The 12950-nt window shown below is 41.6% G+C and overlaps 1 protein-coding gene across 3 annotated transcripts in view; it reads left to right on the plus strand.

The window, feature by feature from the left end:
- The window catches only part of ahcyl2b (adenosylhomocysteinase like 2b), a 54011-nt gene that overhangs the window by 22461 nt on the left and 18600 nt on the right, over positions 1-12950 (plus strand). The window contains exon 1 of one of the 3 annotated variants that reach the window (XM_071924452.2): positions 1779-1818. The exons of the other annotated variants lie outside the window; for them this stretch is intronic. The gene's annotated coding sequence lies outside the window, so the exon portion shown is untranslated. Of the gene's footprint in view, positions 1-1778; positions 1819-12950 lie in introns of those variants that run through there. 3 annotated transcript variants of the gene reach the window in all.

The following is a 12950-nucleotide window of genomic DNA, read 5'->3' on the forward strand; positions in this document are numbered from 1 at the left end:
TCACCACTGATTTGGGTTTCAAACAGTATACCATTCTTAATTTTGGCATGCAACTTCCAATTGTTTCTAATGAGAACTTACTGTTCTTCTTGTATATGGGCGTTTGTACTGAGCGGATTGATTAATTGTGTGGTTTGCATACAGCATTGCATGTAACATAAATTTTAGACTGAAAGTAATTTACCCTTTTGCACAGCAAAATCTACTGTTATTCAACAAAGAACATGATACCTGATACCTAAGAGGTATCATTTGAAATATTCTGCATCAAATGTGAAGTTATCAGAACCAGCATAGACACTGAAACATTTCCACCAATCCCCAGCCCCGTAGTTATATTTTGTCCAGAGCCTGGGTCCCTGTCGAGCCTAGCTCTTCAATTTATTCTGTTAGGCAGCCAATTCCCTGTCCTCTCATTGACTTTCTACAGCTGCCCTTTGGAACCTGCCCATCACTACTCTGTTTACAAATAGTGTGTACATGTGGTGGTGTCTGTGTGTGGTGGTGTATGTGCATGTAGAAGAGTAAGATGGTTACTGTCGAGGGAGGTGCTCTTGAGCGAGGCACTCAGCTCCCCAACAGTTTTAGTGGAGCTGCTCATGGGTCAACATCAGAAGACTGTAGTTGTATGGGTCAGTTCCCAGGTGTTAATTTGTGTAACCGTGTGGGTGTGAAGCAGAGTGTTGCTGGGGAAAAAAACAGGCATGCTCAGTCAACCTTCCCTGGTTAAGTAAACGTAAACCAAGAAAACGCATGTGACATAGGGCCTACGCTCTCCCGGTTACAAATGTGTTTGTGTTGGAGCGAGTGTTCCTGTTGGCTCATCCATCAATGACTTCACTGAGGAGTGCTCTGTTATTTTTTTTCCTAACACACACACTGACACACACACACCAAAGTTCAGCTCTGGTGCATTCATGGTCCCATTATCTGAAAGGTCAAGCTATTGGTGTAGTCATTGACTGTTTAAATGCTCATGTGGAAGAATCCCTCACTGTTTATGTTTGACAATAAACATGGAGAGAAGCAGGAAGTGCTGTATTCTGTTGTGGGTTTTTTGCGCAAAGTGCAGATTTTGCTATGTAAAGTGGAACGACAATCCCGCAAATTTTCCAAATTCTTAGACAACGTATGAGTTTACAGTAACGTATTTCATTTAGCCTATCTTGCAGAGACTTGGAAAGATTTTGATTAAACAACCAATTTATTCAGAATAATCTGGAGATCCAAAATTCAAAAGCCACTTTAATTATTTTAGTAGTCAAATTGCCTTGTAGACTTGAAAGGGACTGTTGGTTTACCTGCCAAAGTGTCTGGTGGAACTGAGAAACTTATCGGCCACAACTGAGATTTTACCAGCATTCGGCTTGCAGCTGGTGGCTGTTGTTGATTTCCCATCTAGTTGTTTGCGTGTGTGTGTGTTTATTTCCCACTCCACCCTGCTATTTTTCAGTTAGATCTGAGGTCATTTTAATACAAAAGACTGCGTGCCACCTCTGTGCCATTGAAGATTCATGTTACACACGCAAACACAATCATAGCTGCAACCAAATCCACCTCCTTCGCACTGCGGTTGTACTGCCTGCGTCTTAATCAAATCAGGGGGCGGTCTGTAAAAGCAGACTGAATTTTGAGTGTTTCTGGTTTAAACGTGTGTTTGGACATTTGGAAGTGGGACTGAACCTATGAATGCTGAATTGGGGGGAGTTGATTGAATTGGACTGAAAAAGAAACGGCATGAGGAGAGTGTATGGCCTGGTGGGTCTCAAGAGGACCAGGGAGAGGAGGAGAGAATCTAAGCACTTCGCAGACACGCAGGTGGGGACGGGGATTCACGGTGGTGGACTCATTTTTTAGAATGGAACAGGACCTCCAAATGTCATTTTTCTTAAGCAAAAAAATCTGCCAATGGTGTGAGATAATTTCACTCAAAGCAAATCAGCTTGTTTCAATAATGTTCTTGAATCAGGTACGCCTATCATCATTTTGTTTTGCTTTTTTATACTAGTGGAGTGATCTGTCTTTTTCTGCCTTGTTTCAAAATCATGACACTAGAAAATTCCTGAAACAAGTGAAACTGCATTGGAAACCAAAGGAATTATCTCACCTGATTGGCAGAATTCTTAACTTATTTTAAGGCAAAAAAAAAAGATTTTAAGACTGAATAAATTACTTAAGAGTGAATCAGCACTAAATCACACACTTTTTTGAGGTTTAAAGATGGTTATATGGCTTCTAGTGAATAGCACTAATCCTGTACTTAATTTCAACATTTTTCAAATTAAGTCTTGCATCCGCTTCTAGAGGCAGAAAGTCGTTGTTGCACTGCTTTCTATGGGTTGAAACTTTCAACTGTGTTGCACTTCTGGCCACAACTCAGTGATGTCAAGGCAGGTATTTTGCCTTTGGCAACGTCAAATGCTTTGCGATCGGAAAATTGTTACCGCCCCCATGTAGAGATGGGTGATCCATTATCACAGACACACACACTCTTGTCACCGATGTCACTCCGCACCCCACTTTTGCATCTTTCAAAATTGTGTACTAGGTGGAGACTGTCTGTCTGAAAACAGCGTTTACACAGTCTTTAAAAGCTTGGTCACATCAGAGGATATCTTCATTGATGATAAGCTATTTTGGAACATAGAAACAGACTTGAGTTGTGATCCAGTGGAATGCTTAGTGTTGAGTTTGTGATCTTGTGTATCCTATTCAGATGGGATACACATGATACACATATTGGGAACATCTCTGTTTGACTTTCATTACGTGGGAGCTCTTGGTTAGCTTATCCTAAATCCATAACCATGGGCATCGTCAACCCTCAATCTGTTTGTAAACGTTTTGCTTTCAAGGCTATCGCTTGCATCTATCTACCTAGGCATTTGGCTGTAGTCGCTGCCTTCGATGTCATTGGCCACAGTGGCTGGTGCATCTGAAACCTAACCACTCAACAAGATTTTCAAAATAGGATCCCCCTATGATGCTACCTGCCAAACATCATAGGGGGGGGTTAAGTAGACGTTAAAGGATAATATCAGTTTAATTTTTTTTTTTCCTATCGCTGTTGATGCCCATGAAAAGACTAAACCCACCAATGTCAGAAGGTGAGTACTGTCTGCTCTACTCCAGTTTGCCCTACCTCCCTGTAGACATAGGCTCCAGTTTTCAAAAATACATTAAAAACGGCATGCAGACGCATATTGCTTTAAATAAACAATGTACATTGCCCTCTAGGCAAGTCTACCTATGTAGCGATTAGTATCCTATTCATCTACTGTGGGATTGCTTAGTTCTTGGCTGATTCTCAGCAGCGCTTCTTTCATTCCTTGTTTCCTGTCTCTTGTCATCTTGCCCTTTTGTCCCTTTATGTCCTGCTTTATTTCCTGCTCAGAAGGCAGGGGAGGAGAGGATGAGATGAGAGACATCAGAAGAGAGCAGAAAGGATATGGAATTGAAGAAGTCCTATCCAGGGAGCCATGAAGACTTTTGAAATTTAGCCATACTCTGAAATGATGAAAAATTGTCTTTATTGCTTCTATTTTGGCATTCTTTCATTGAGTCCTTCTGCCTCTATAGTGTCTCTCTCTCTCAGTCTCCCACTTTCTCTGTCTCTTTTTATCTGTTTCTTTCCTTGTCTCATTTCTCTTCATCTCTGCCGAGTTCTCCCCAGGGAACATCTGTTCATCTTTGATAGCTGTCCCAGAGGGCAGAAAACCGTCTTGTCATCAATTTGTCTGATTTGCCTGTCTCTCTTGAGTGAAATGGGTCTTTCATTTCATCATTGCCTTAGGAAGACACATTTTTTGTCTGGGCTCGTTCACTGCGCTGTAGTGCTATAAAAGTGGATACAAGCTACAGTGTCTTGAACCAACCAAATCAAAGTGGCCATCCTACTGAAGATTTTTCAGCATCTGAGGTCTTAGAGAAAGCTTCTGACTATTCCCAACTATGAACTGGGATGTTCTCCTGATCTACATGTTGTTTGAGACAACAAAACCTGGCTTAAAGCTGGTTATTAAAATCTAGCAGTCTGCATCAATTCATTGTCTTGAAGTTGATTAAGAGATTGTTTTGGTTTACTAAGGTATTCTTTCTGACAAGGCAGGACACTAACGTTTTGTCCACCGGCCACAGTGGCTGATTCATCCCCCAAAATAAAAATTTACTATTTTACCAGGCGACTATGTTTTTAGAATATGACCTATAATAGATTGGGAGGTCCCAGTGAAGGTAGGTTACTTGGCAAAATGGCTGGTGGGGTAGATAAGCTTACCAGCTGCAGCGTTTGACTGGTGACTGGTGTGAGTTTCCCACCCTGCTTCTGACTAAGTAGGCTTACCAGGTTTTATCTTACAAATTCCGGTATCGGGACAAAGTATAGAGAAGACTGTGACGTCAGCAGAACAGCTACCTTGATTAGCTTGATAGCACAGCTCAGTTTACCCTGATAATGCCTCTGGGAATAGGACATCAGTGAAATTATCATTATATACAAGGCAGGAAACTTTTTATTTTGTCTACCAGTTGCAGTGACTGGTACATCCTAGAATTCACCAGCCACTTCGATTGCTTTAACAGGCAACTAGATTTGTAGAATAGAATGCCATCTCCAAATCATGGTTGGTTACCTGCCAAAGTGATTGGCAGAGGAGACAAACATACCAGCCATGGCCAAAACTTGCCAGCATTTGGCTAGTGGTGAGTGTCATTTTACCATCTTAGTGACATGGTTTGTCAAAGACCGTATCATGACTTTGCTGCAGCATGACTGATTAGCTGTGGAGTCTGATGAACTTTGGGCCTGTTGAAAACTTTAGTAGCCAAAGACATTCTACCACACTTGTGTGTTAGTATCTTACAACAAAACTTAATATCATGATGCCAACACAATTTGGGGAAATTGTGACTTTGGATACCATGTTAGTCCTTTCCGTTTGCTACAGTGAGTAGAGCTTGGTTTGTCTGATTCAAGCTGATATGTTGTCATATCACTAGTATGGCCTCCTGGCTGTAATGCCAAGTCATCACCACTCCCCCTCTCCTCTCAGTAATCTGTATGAAATGTTGCCAGTCCTGTTTTTTATTTCTTTTATTTCACAGACGCAGCTTTGTCTTTCAACTAAAGCAAACCCATTTGAATATACTCTTCCTGCATTCCCATGAGCCTGTATGATTCCTCTCAAGGCTTCCGGAGAGTCTCATGTGACTTAGCGTATTCTTCCTCCTCCTCCTTCTTCTCTTCATCCTGTTCTTCTTCCTTTGTGTTTTTTTCTGTCTTGAAACTTTGCTCCATCCCACTCACTCCACATGCTCGAGTAAAACACAGCAAGCACGTACAGTATCATATCTCATGACATTTGCTGCTACATCTGTGCATGTTTGTTTTCCCTTTCTCTCTTGCCCAGAGGGGTTTCCTATTTTTTTTTCCTCAGCCAGGCCCTGATGTTGCCCCTGCCCTGTGTTGCAGCTAGCTTGTTGACTGTATTTGACCAGATTGACACCAGTTGAGCCTCTGTCCTGTCCCGAAACAAAACAGCTTACCCCAGAGCTTGAACACAGCATGCCCTCCCGGGACGCAGCAGATCCCATGCCGGTTTTGGCAGGGGCCAGGATTTAGATTTCCTGGTATTTATGACGATTAGGGTATCACTGTATAGCAACATGTAGTTGATGTAGCAGATGGAACTTGAAGGTGGGCCAGTGTGTGTGACCTCTGAAGTCGGATACACATCTGTTGCAGCATGGGTGCTTTGCACAGCTTTGGCACTTCCAGTTGGGGTTAAAGGGATATCGTGGATGGGGCTGCACCCCTACTCCACCCCAATCCAGCTATGATGGAAAAAGCATTTCCATATTTCTCCGTCAACTAACCTCAAAACAGCTTGGTAACGTTATTATAACAAATAACAAATAAGCACTTTGCTTTAATTGATGAATGGACTTTGCTTTTTACCAGCCTAAAAGCCTTTTTATGGAAAGTCATCTGAGCAGTTGTAGAAAAGCATGTGACATGCACAGAAAATATTTTACTCTATTACACAATTAAATGTGGCAAAAGCATAACTTTAGTTCTGTTATCTGTATCTGTTTTTGAAAAATCCAACGATACTAGGCCCTAGTGCTGTCTACAGCTTTAGCAATTTCACTTATAGCTTTCTGAGAACCTGAACCATTCTGAACCATTACATCAAAAGATGGTGATGTTGTTTGATGTTACGGTGCATTTGCGTCATATGGGAATAATCATTGAAACAACTTGGCTCCAAACAAAGACTTGGAAGTGTTCATGCATTCAAACGCATTTAAAGCTGTCTAACACCATTATTGACGCTCACTTGACTTTTGTTGCTTCTGATCACCTTTTTTTTTACACTTAACAGACATAAACTTAGTGAGTGGTACATTTGAGGTTATGTTTTACACCAAAACAAACATTTTAGTGTCAACCACAAACGAAAAATACAGCAAGTAGTTATATATAGCCTAGCTGTGTCCTGTGGCATTTTAAGAGTTAGGCCTATTATCAGAAAATGACTTATGTACCTTTTGGTCATTACCTTTTGAAATTAAATGAAAGTAGTATTTACCCTTTGACAGCTGACCTGAACATTATCTTCAAGTAGGAAGCTTGCATCTTACATCTTGACTATGTAATGTAAATGCAGTTATACAGAGATTGATGAGGTCAGATGTCTGCGGTCAAATTTGTCACACTTAAACATTGGTAACATGACGGTGTGAACGAATTAAGCTGAGCTCCCTTCCCGACCAGAGTTTTAAACATCTGGGACCTCTGAGGAAACCCATGACATGGGATTTTCCACCCGATCGAAATTTAGGGATAGGGATGAGAACCTCTCTTTCTAATGCTGACTTCTTTTTTGTCATTTTCAATGGTAAGACTGAGCAGTTGCATGTTCCCAACAGCATGGCGATCTCAGCACATATCTAGCGCTTAATGTGCCGTACCTAGCACTGTTGCCCTATAATCCTATTTAGGGGTGGGACACACACAGAGAATGAGTGGAAGGCGGCAGTCTTGGGTGAGCTCCTGTGTGTCCCAGTGTTGAGTTAGCATGCATAATTCACACGTCATTAGCCTCCCAATCAGTCACCATCCATAATGTATAGGAGTGCACCTCAAGGTTAGAGAGACAGAGAGAAGGCGGAGGATTGTGAGTGTGACTGAAAGAGGTTGAGAGAAGAGGCAGATGTGGTAGAGAGAGAGAGAGAGAGAAAGAGAGCGAGACAAAAGGCAGAAGGAGAAAGAGAAGTCTGGTGTGCATAGTTGGTTTGACACCTTGATGTAGAACTGGCCTTTCTTTTCTCGCTAACTTCTTGAACACACACAGTTGTGGCCACAAGGCCGACAAGGCTCATTAACCCTTATTGTCTCCCGCAGCATTAGCCTCAGTGTTTGTCGTCCTAATCTATATTATTTATGTCCATTTGCTTATATGTTTTAGTGTCCAGTGAAATAAACCAGACTAAGCAAAATCACATTTCAAAATGAAATGCCCATCATTTGCTATAAAGTGAGATCTACTGCAAAATAAGAGATGGCAACAAATTAAAACCACTTACAGTATTTTTGAAGGACAGTTAAGATATATTGAATGATAAACTTCAGATAATGATTTTTTTCCAAAATGGCTGTGGAGTGTTTGGGAAATGAGGTCTTTAAGCCTTGTTGAGTCATGGACGTAGGCCTGTTCCTAGGTTTAGTAGTAGACTAATGTACTATTGCAGGGGCTGAGTGTAGTAGCCCTCAGTGCCTTTCTTACATAAGACCCAATGCCTCATATTCTCTCTCTCTCTCTCTCTCTGTCTCTCTGTCTCTCTCTCTCTGTCTCTCTGTCTCTCTCTCTCTCTCTGTCAGGTCACTATGCAGTCAAGAGTGTGATGTTCGTGCCTGATTTGCTCAGATAAACATATGGAGTGCCCCACCCTCTCAGAAACTTGGGCTTGTCCACTCCAGTTGAGAACTGGTTCATTCATGTCTAGTCATCAGCTTTATTCTTAGCTTGCTAGAGTATGACCATATGACCACTCAGCACACCTCTCACTTCATTCATGAATATAGACCAATGTACAATACAGTCCAGTCCAGGACAGGAAGCTAATACTTTTTTGCACCCCAATAGCTGGTGGCAACTTAAACTATTTTAGCAACCAAGTTGGATTTTGAAATGAAAGGAACCCCTGAACGATGGTTAGATACTTGCTAAAGTGGCTGGTAGAGCAGACCAGCTGTTGCAACAGCTGACCAGCATTTGGCTGGTGGGTCATTGGAAGTCGCTGTGGATAGAGCGTCAGCTCATTACCTAAAATGTAAGTGGAATTTCCCATGGTGGTCTAGTTAAAAAACAGTTTTACTGAGATGAGCATCTGTTTTTTGACGGTTCATTTGCCAAGGGAACTGGCATAAAATCAAGATTGTTTGGCCTGTTAAAAATGAAAAGGGGATTGTATCTTCAATGCAGTGTTCTTTTGATATTCAACATGTCATAAATTTAGCTGAATTACACAGGCCTCCAAGGCAAAGAGACTCAAATTAATTCACGCTCGGCCTGTGTTTCCTGTCTTTGCCCCACAGTGACCCTACCATTAGTCATTTGGCTATTTGATTAAACCAAGAGGGACTTGGAATTCCCTAACAATCACAACTCTAGATGTGTGTCTGTCTATACCTGTGTGTATGTGCTTTTATGTATGTGGTGTTCAGGGCTTCCCCTAGAATTTTATTTCAAGCCTGGCAGGAGGCACAGACACCCCCTTACATTCAAAATCAGCTAGCATAGTCTAAATCAGCTGGAGTAGTCTTTGGTTGGAACGAAAACCTGCAGACTCTTGGGCCTCCATGGCATTCAATACCCCTGCCCTAGAGGATACCAAGTGCAAATGATTTTGACTTCATGTTGAGAAACCAAAATTACATTATATCGGTACCATATTCTGACCTTCATACTAATGTACTATTTGGTAGATGCTTTTCTCATGTTGTCATGAGTGCATATAGATTAGTAGTTAGTAGTAGTAGTAGGGTGGTAGTTTGAGATGGGCTTGGAGAATGAGGAGGATACAGGATTTCACCTTTCTTTCAAACGGCCTTCTTTATCTGGCTGTCTTTCTCTTTCTCTCTCTCTCTCTTATTAGCTCACTTGCTCTCACTCACACAGGGATTGTAATTATACCAGTGTGTGTAACAAAGCAGCTATTGTGTGTGTGTGTGTGTGTGTGTGTGTGTGTGTGTGTGTGTGTGTGTGTGTGTGTCAGTCCAGTGTGTCATTCTCTCTGGCAGTACCCCTTGTCCTGAGGCCTGAACTAACCTGTGGTAATCTTGTCCCCAAAATGGCATATAAGCCCTTCCATCCCCTCGTCCCGAGCTCCCAAAATGACCCTCAATCCTTCAGTCCAACTCTGAGCTCTTAAAAGCCCTTCATCAAACCTCCATCCTGGGAGAAAAACGGTGGGAAAAATGGTGTGTTTATTTAGCCAATGAGACAGATCTTTCATAATTATTGTATGTATCATGTGCGATATTTTATTTTAAATTAGGCAATTTGCTTTGACTTATTGATCACCCCATGACCTCATATTTGTTTGCTTTTTTATTTTTTGTTTCTTTCGCTTTTTGCTTGCTGTCCTTATAATGTGAAAAATGTTCATAAATAAAAAGTTAAAAAAAAAAAAAAAAAAAAAAAAACATCCGATAAATCTGAAAAGACTAATGGCCCCATACTGTACCTAAAACAGGGCTGTTATAGCCTGTTATAGGGTTGGGGTCCATTCCTTTTCAATTCAGGCGATTAGCAAACTGGACTTTCTTCAACATAAAAATGAGACAAAAAAGACTTTGCATTTACATTTATGGGAAATGACACTGAATCCTCCATAGCTGCTAAATTAATGTCAATTTCAGATGATCTTTTAAGTGGCAGCAACATGGGCTAGTGGTTAGAAAGGCCGTCACGCAATCTAGAGTGTCAGGTTTGATCCCCACTGCAAACCGTCAACGTGCATCCATCGATAACACTTGTCACTTGTTGTATGCCACTTTTGGTAAGCTAGCTTAATGCAGCTAAATGCCTAAAATGTAAATCCAAGTTGGTTTATTTGGTCAAGCCCCTACCAAGTCCAGCTGCCATGAGTACTGCAGGTTTAATCCTCTGTGTCCATCAGGCAGGTGAAGGCACTGAACCCATACCTGCACTCATTGTAAGTTGCTCTGGATAAGAGCGTCAGTGAAATGCCCAAACTATAAATATAAACCATAATCATTTATGCCATCAACTGGCCTCCTTAATTGACTTACTGCTTATCATTCATTTTGTCTTGCGTTGATTTGGAAATTGCTTCTCCAGGGAGCATCATTTTCAAGAAACTTGAGCTTTTGGGCTAATGTTAATCAAGCAAAACTGATCCTGTTTTTATGCTGTCTTTCTGTGAGCCTGCCTGCATGTTCTTCAGCATTGCAGGGACATAGGAAGTCACTTTGGATACCGGTTGTTCTTTTGTTTTGTTTTTTACATAATAATTTGGGATCCATTTTAATCATTCCATGGACTGCCCTTGAGTCCTACCCCAGTTTTTGAAAAACATAACTTAGATTCAGGACTCGCACTCAGTCCATCCTCTCGAGGGCTGGGTATCATTTAAATTTTCATTTTTTAGTCTAATACTTAAAGTTCAACAGATTCTAAAAGGTTTCTTAGATACCTTTCTTTGTTAAGTGGAAGCACATTTCATGTGAATATGATTGGAAAGAATAAGTTAACTATAAGAGAATTTGTGTTCTTATTTCAATACCTTTTTGATACCTTTTAATCACGTTTTCAATACCCAGCCCTAATGCACTCACTAAGTGGGCTCCACGCCACGGTCATCTTGGGTCAGCAGGGGCAAAGCTTAGTTTTGGTTGTGATACCAACGACCCAGGAGCCCAATCTGTGGAACAATCAACAATTAAACAAGAAAACAGAGGGAGGAGAGAGGGAGGAAAAAATGAAAGGAAGGGAAACAATTCATTGCATTGTGTCTGCTGGCACATGGTCGGACCAGTTTGGGCTGGATTGGAGTAAAGTAGAGGCCAAAAAGAGGCAGAGGGAGAAGAGGTAGCCTATAAAATGATCAGACCTTGAAACGCTAGATCCCCTCAATACACACACTCCCTTCTAGGCCTTCAATAAGACGCGCCATACTTGCTGCTTTATAGCACCTCCCCACACACCTGTGGCCATGCTGAAGAAGAAGAAAAATGGCGAGAGCAGTGAGCCCTGTGTGAAAAAGGTAAGGAGGAAGGACAGAAGCGAAAGGGAGGAGAAGGGAATGGACTAGTCTGGCTTTACACAGGGATGTAGGAAGGTTATGACAAGATGTAAGGTGGGGAAATCTTTCATTCCTCAGCCACAGTATGTGGAGGTTGAGAATATCAATACCTGGATGGTGTTAAATACCAGCTGGAAAAACGCACCAGCTAATAGCCAAAATTCACCAGCATTTGGCTGGTGGCCGGTGTTGGAAGTAAAGATAAGCAAATAGTGAATATCAGTAAAGACAATAGATTTGTTTGCTTTGTGTTTTTACAGTTTTGATATCAGTAAAGTGTTTCCTTGCTTGCCTCTCTGTGATGGTTGCCTGTTGTCCTGCTCTTTGTTTGGGCGCTGTAATGTTTGAGCTTTGTGGTTCAGTCTGGACTTTCGCCTTTCCAAGCCTATTTGGAAATGTGTCAACGCTCCAGTTGCCTTCTCACTGTACTGTTGCTATGCAATGCTACTTGAGAGATGGCAAGTCACTGAATTGAAAGAGAGAGTAAGAGAGAGAAAGGAGGGAAGAGTTTTTGTTAGACCTGTCAAGACTCTGATTGGTCAACGGCTCTTGACTCTGTGTGATTGTGTGTGTGTGTGTGTATGTGTGTGTGTGTATGTGTGTGCACATACTATGAGAATGAATGAGAGACGGAAGACTGCAGGAATGCCAAGGCATTCATTCACCTGTACAGCTTCCTGGTATCAGCTTATCACACACACACACACACACACTCACACACTCACATATGCATTGCATACAGGATGTGTCTGCTGTGTTTCACAACATGCAGTATTTTATCCAGGTTCACTCTCTTTATGCTTGGAATCTTATTTATCTCAATAAAAAGCTGTATGTATTTGCCTTGACAAACTTGTTTGTCACTCAAGGACAGTCTTTTTTTGACAAGGGAATGATAGAGAAGGAAAGCGAAAGACGTTCGTTCCTCTCTTTTTTTCAAATCTTGAATGCTTTTGAGCGCCTCCGTCAGAAGGCCGTCACATCGGTGAAATCTCTTCCTTCCCAAATGCGTATTTCGACGGAGTGATTTGCTCTGATTTGTGGTTGTTATGCAAGTGCTAAAAAACCAACACATCTCTCTCCCTCTTAGCCGGAGATTAAAAAAAACACAACAAATTTTTTTCATGTACAGATGTTTTATCATGCGTCATCACTCACTGTACACCCCCCCCCCCCCCCCCCCAACACCCATTAACATGTTTGTCTGTGATATTTGTCCTTGTTGCCTGCTTTTATGGTAGGAATAAGTCAGCCGTTAATGCTCAGATACTTAATATCAGCACTACATGAATTATGATGGAGGCTCTAGCAGCTAGCAGGCTATTGATACCGAAGCAATAGTGGAGAGATAATCAGAGTAATAGAGCAGCTTACTTGGTTTGTCAGTTTGTGGTCTGGATAGCCCAACAGTGAATGGCCTAATCTGAAACCCTCCCCCATTCTGAAGAACTGGGATGAACTAGTGTACCTTGTGTCAGCTGCATGGCCTTGATGCGGGTTGATAATAGCCTCATTGTCTTCGTTATCTTTTAAAGTCAGGCTGAACTCAAAGCTGGCCTCCTGTCTTGGAGACTGTGATGTCCTTGTTCTATCTTGTGTTTTTATTACCCCTCTTTTTA

This window comes from Centroberyx gerrardi, chromosome 24, assembly GCF_048128805.1.
Source record: "Centroberyx gerrardi isolate f3 chromosome 24, fCenGer3.hap1.cur.20231027, whole genome shotgun sequence".
NCBI classification, from domain to species: domain Eukaryota; kingdom Metazoa; phylum Chordata; class Actinopteri; order Beryciformes; family Berycidae; genus Centroberyx; species Centroberyx gerrardi.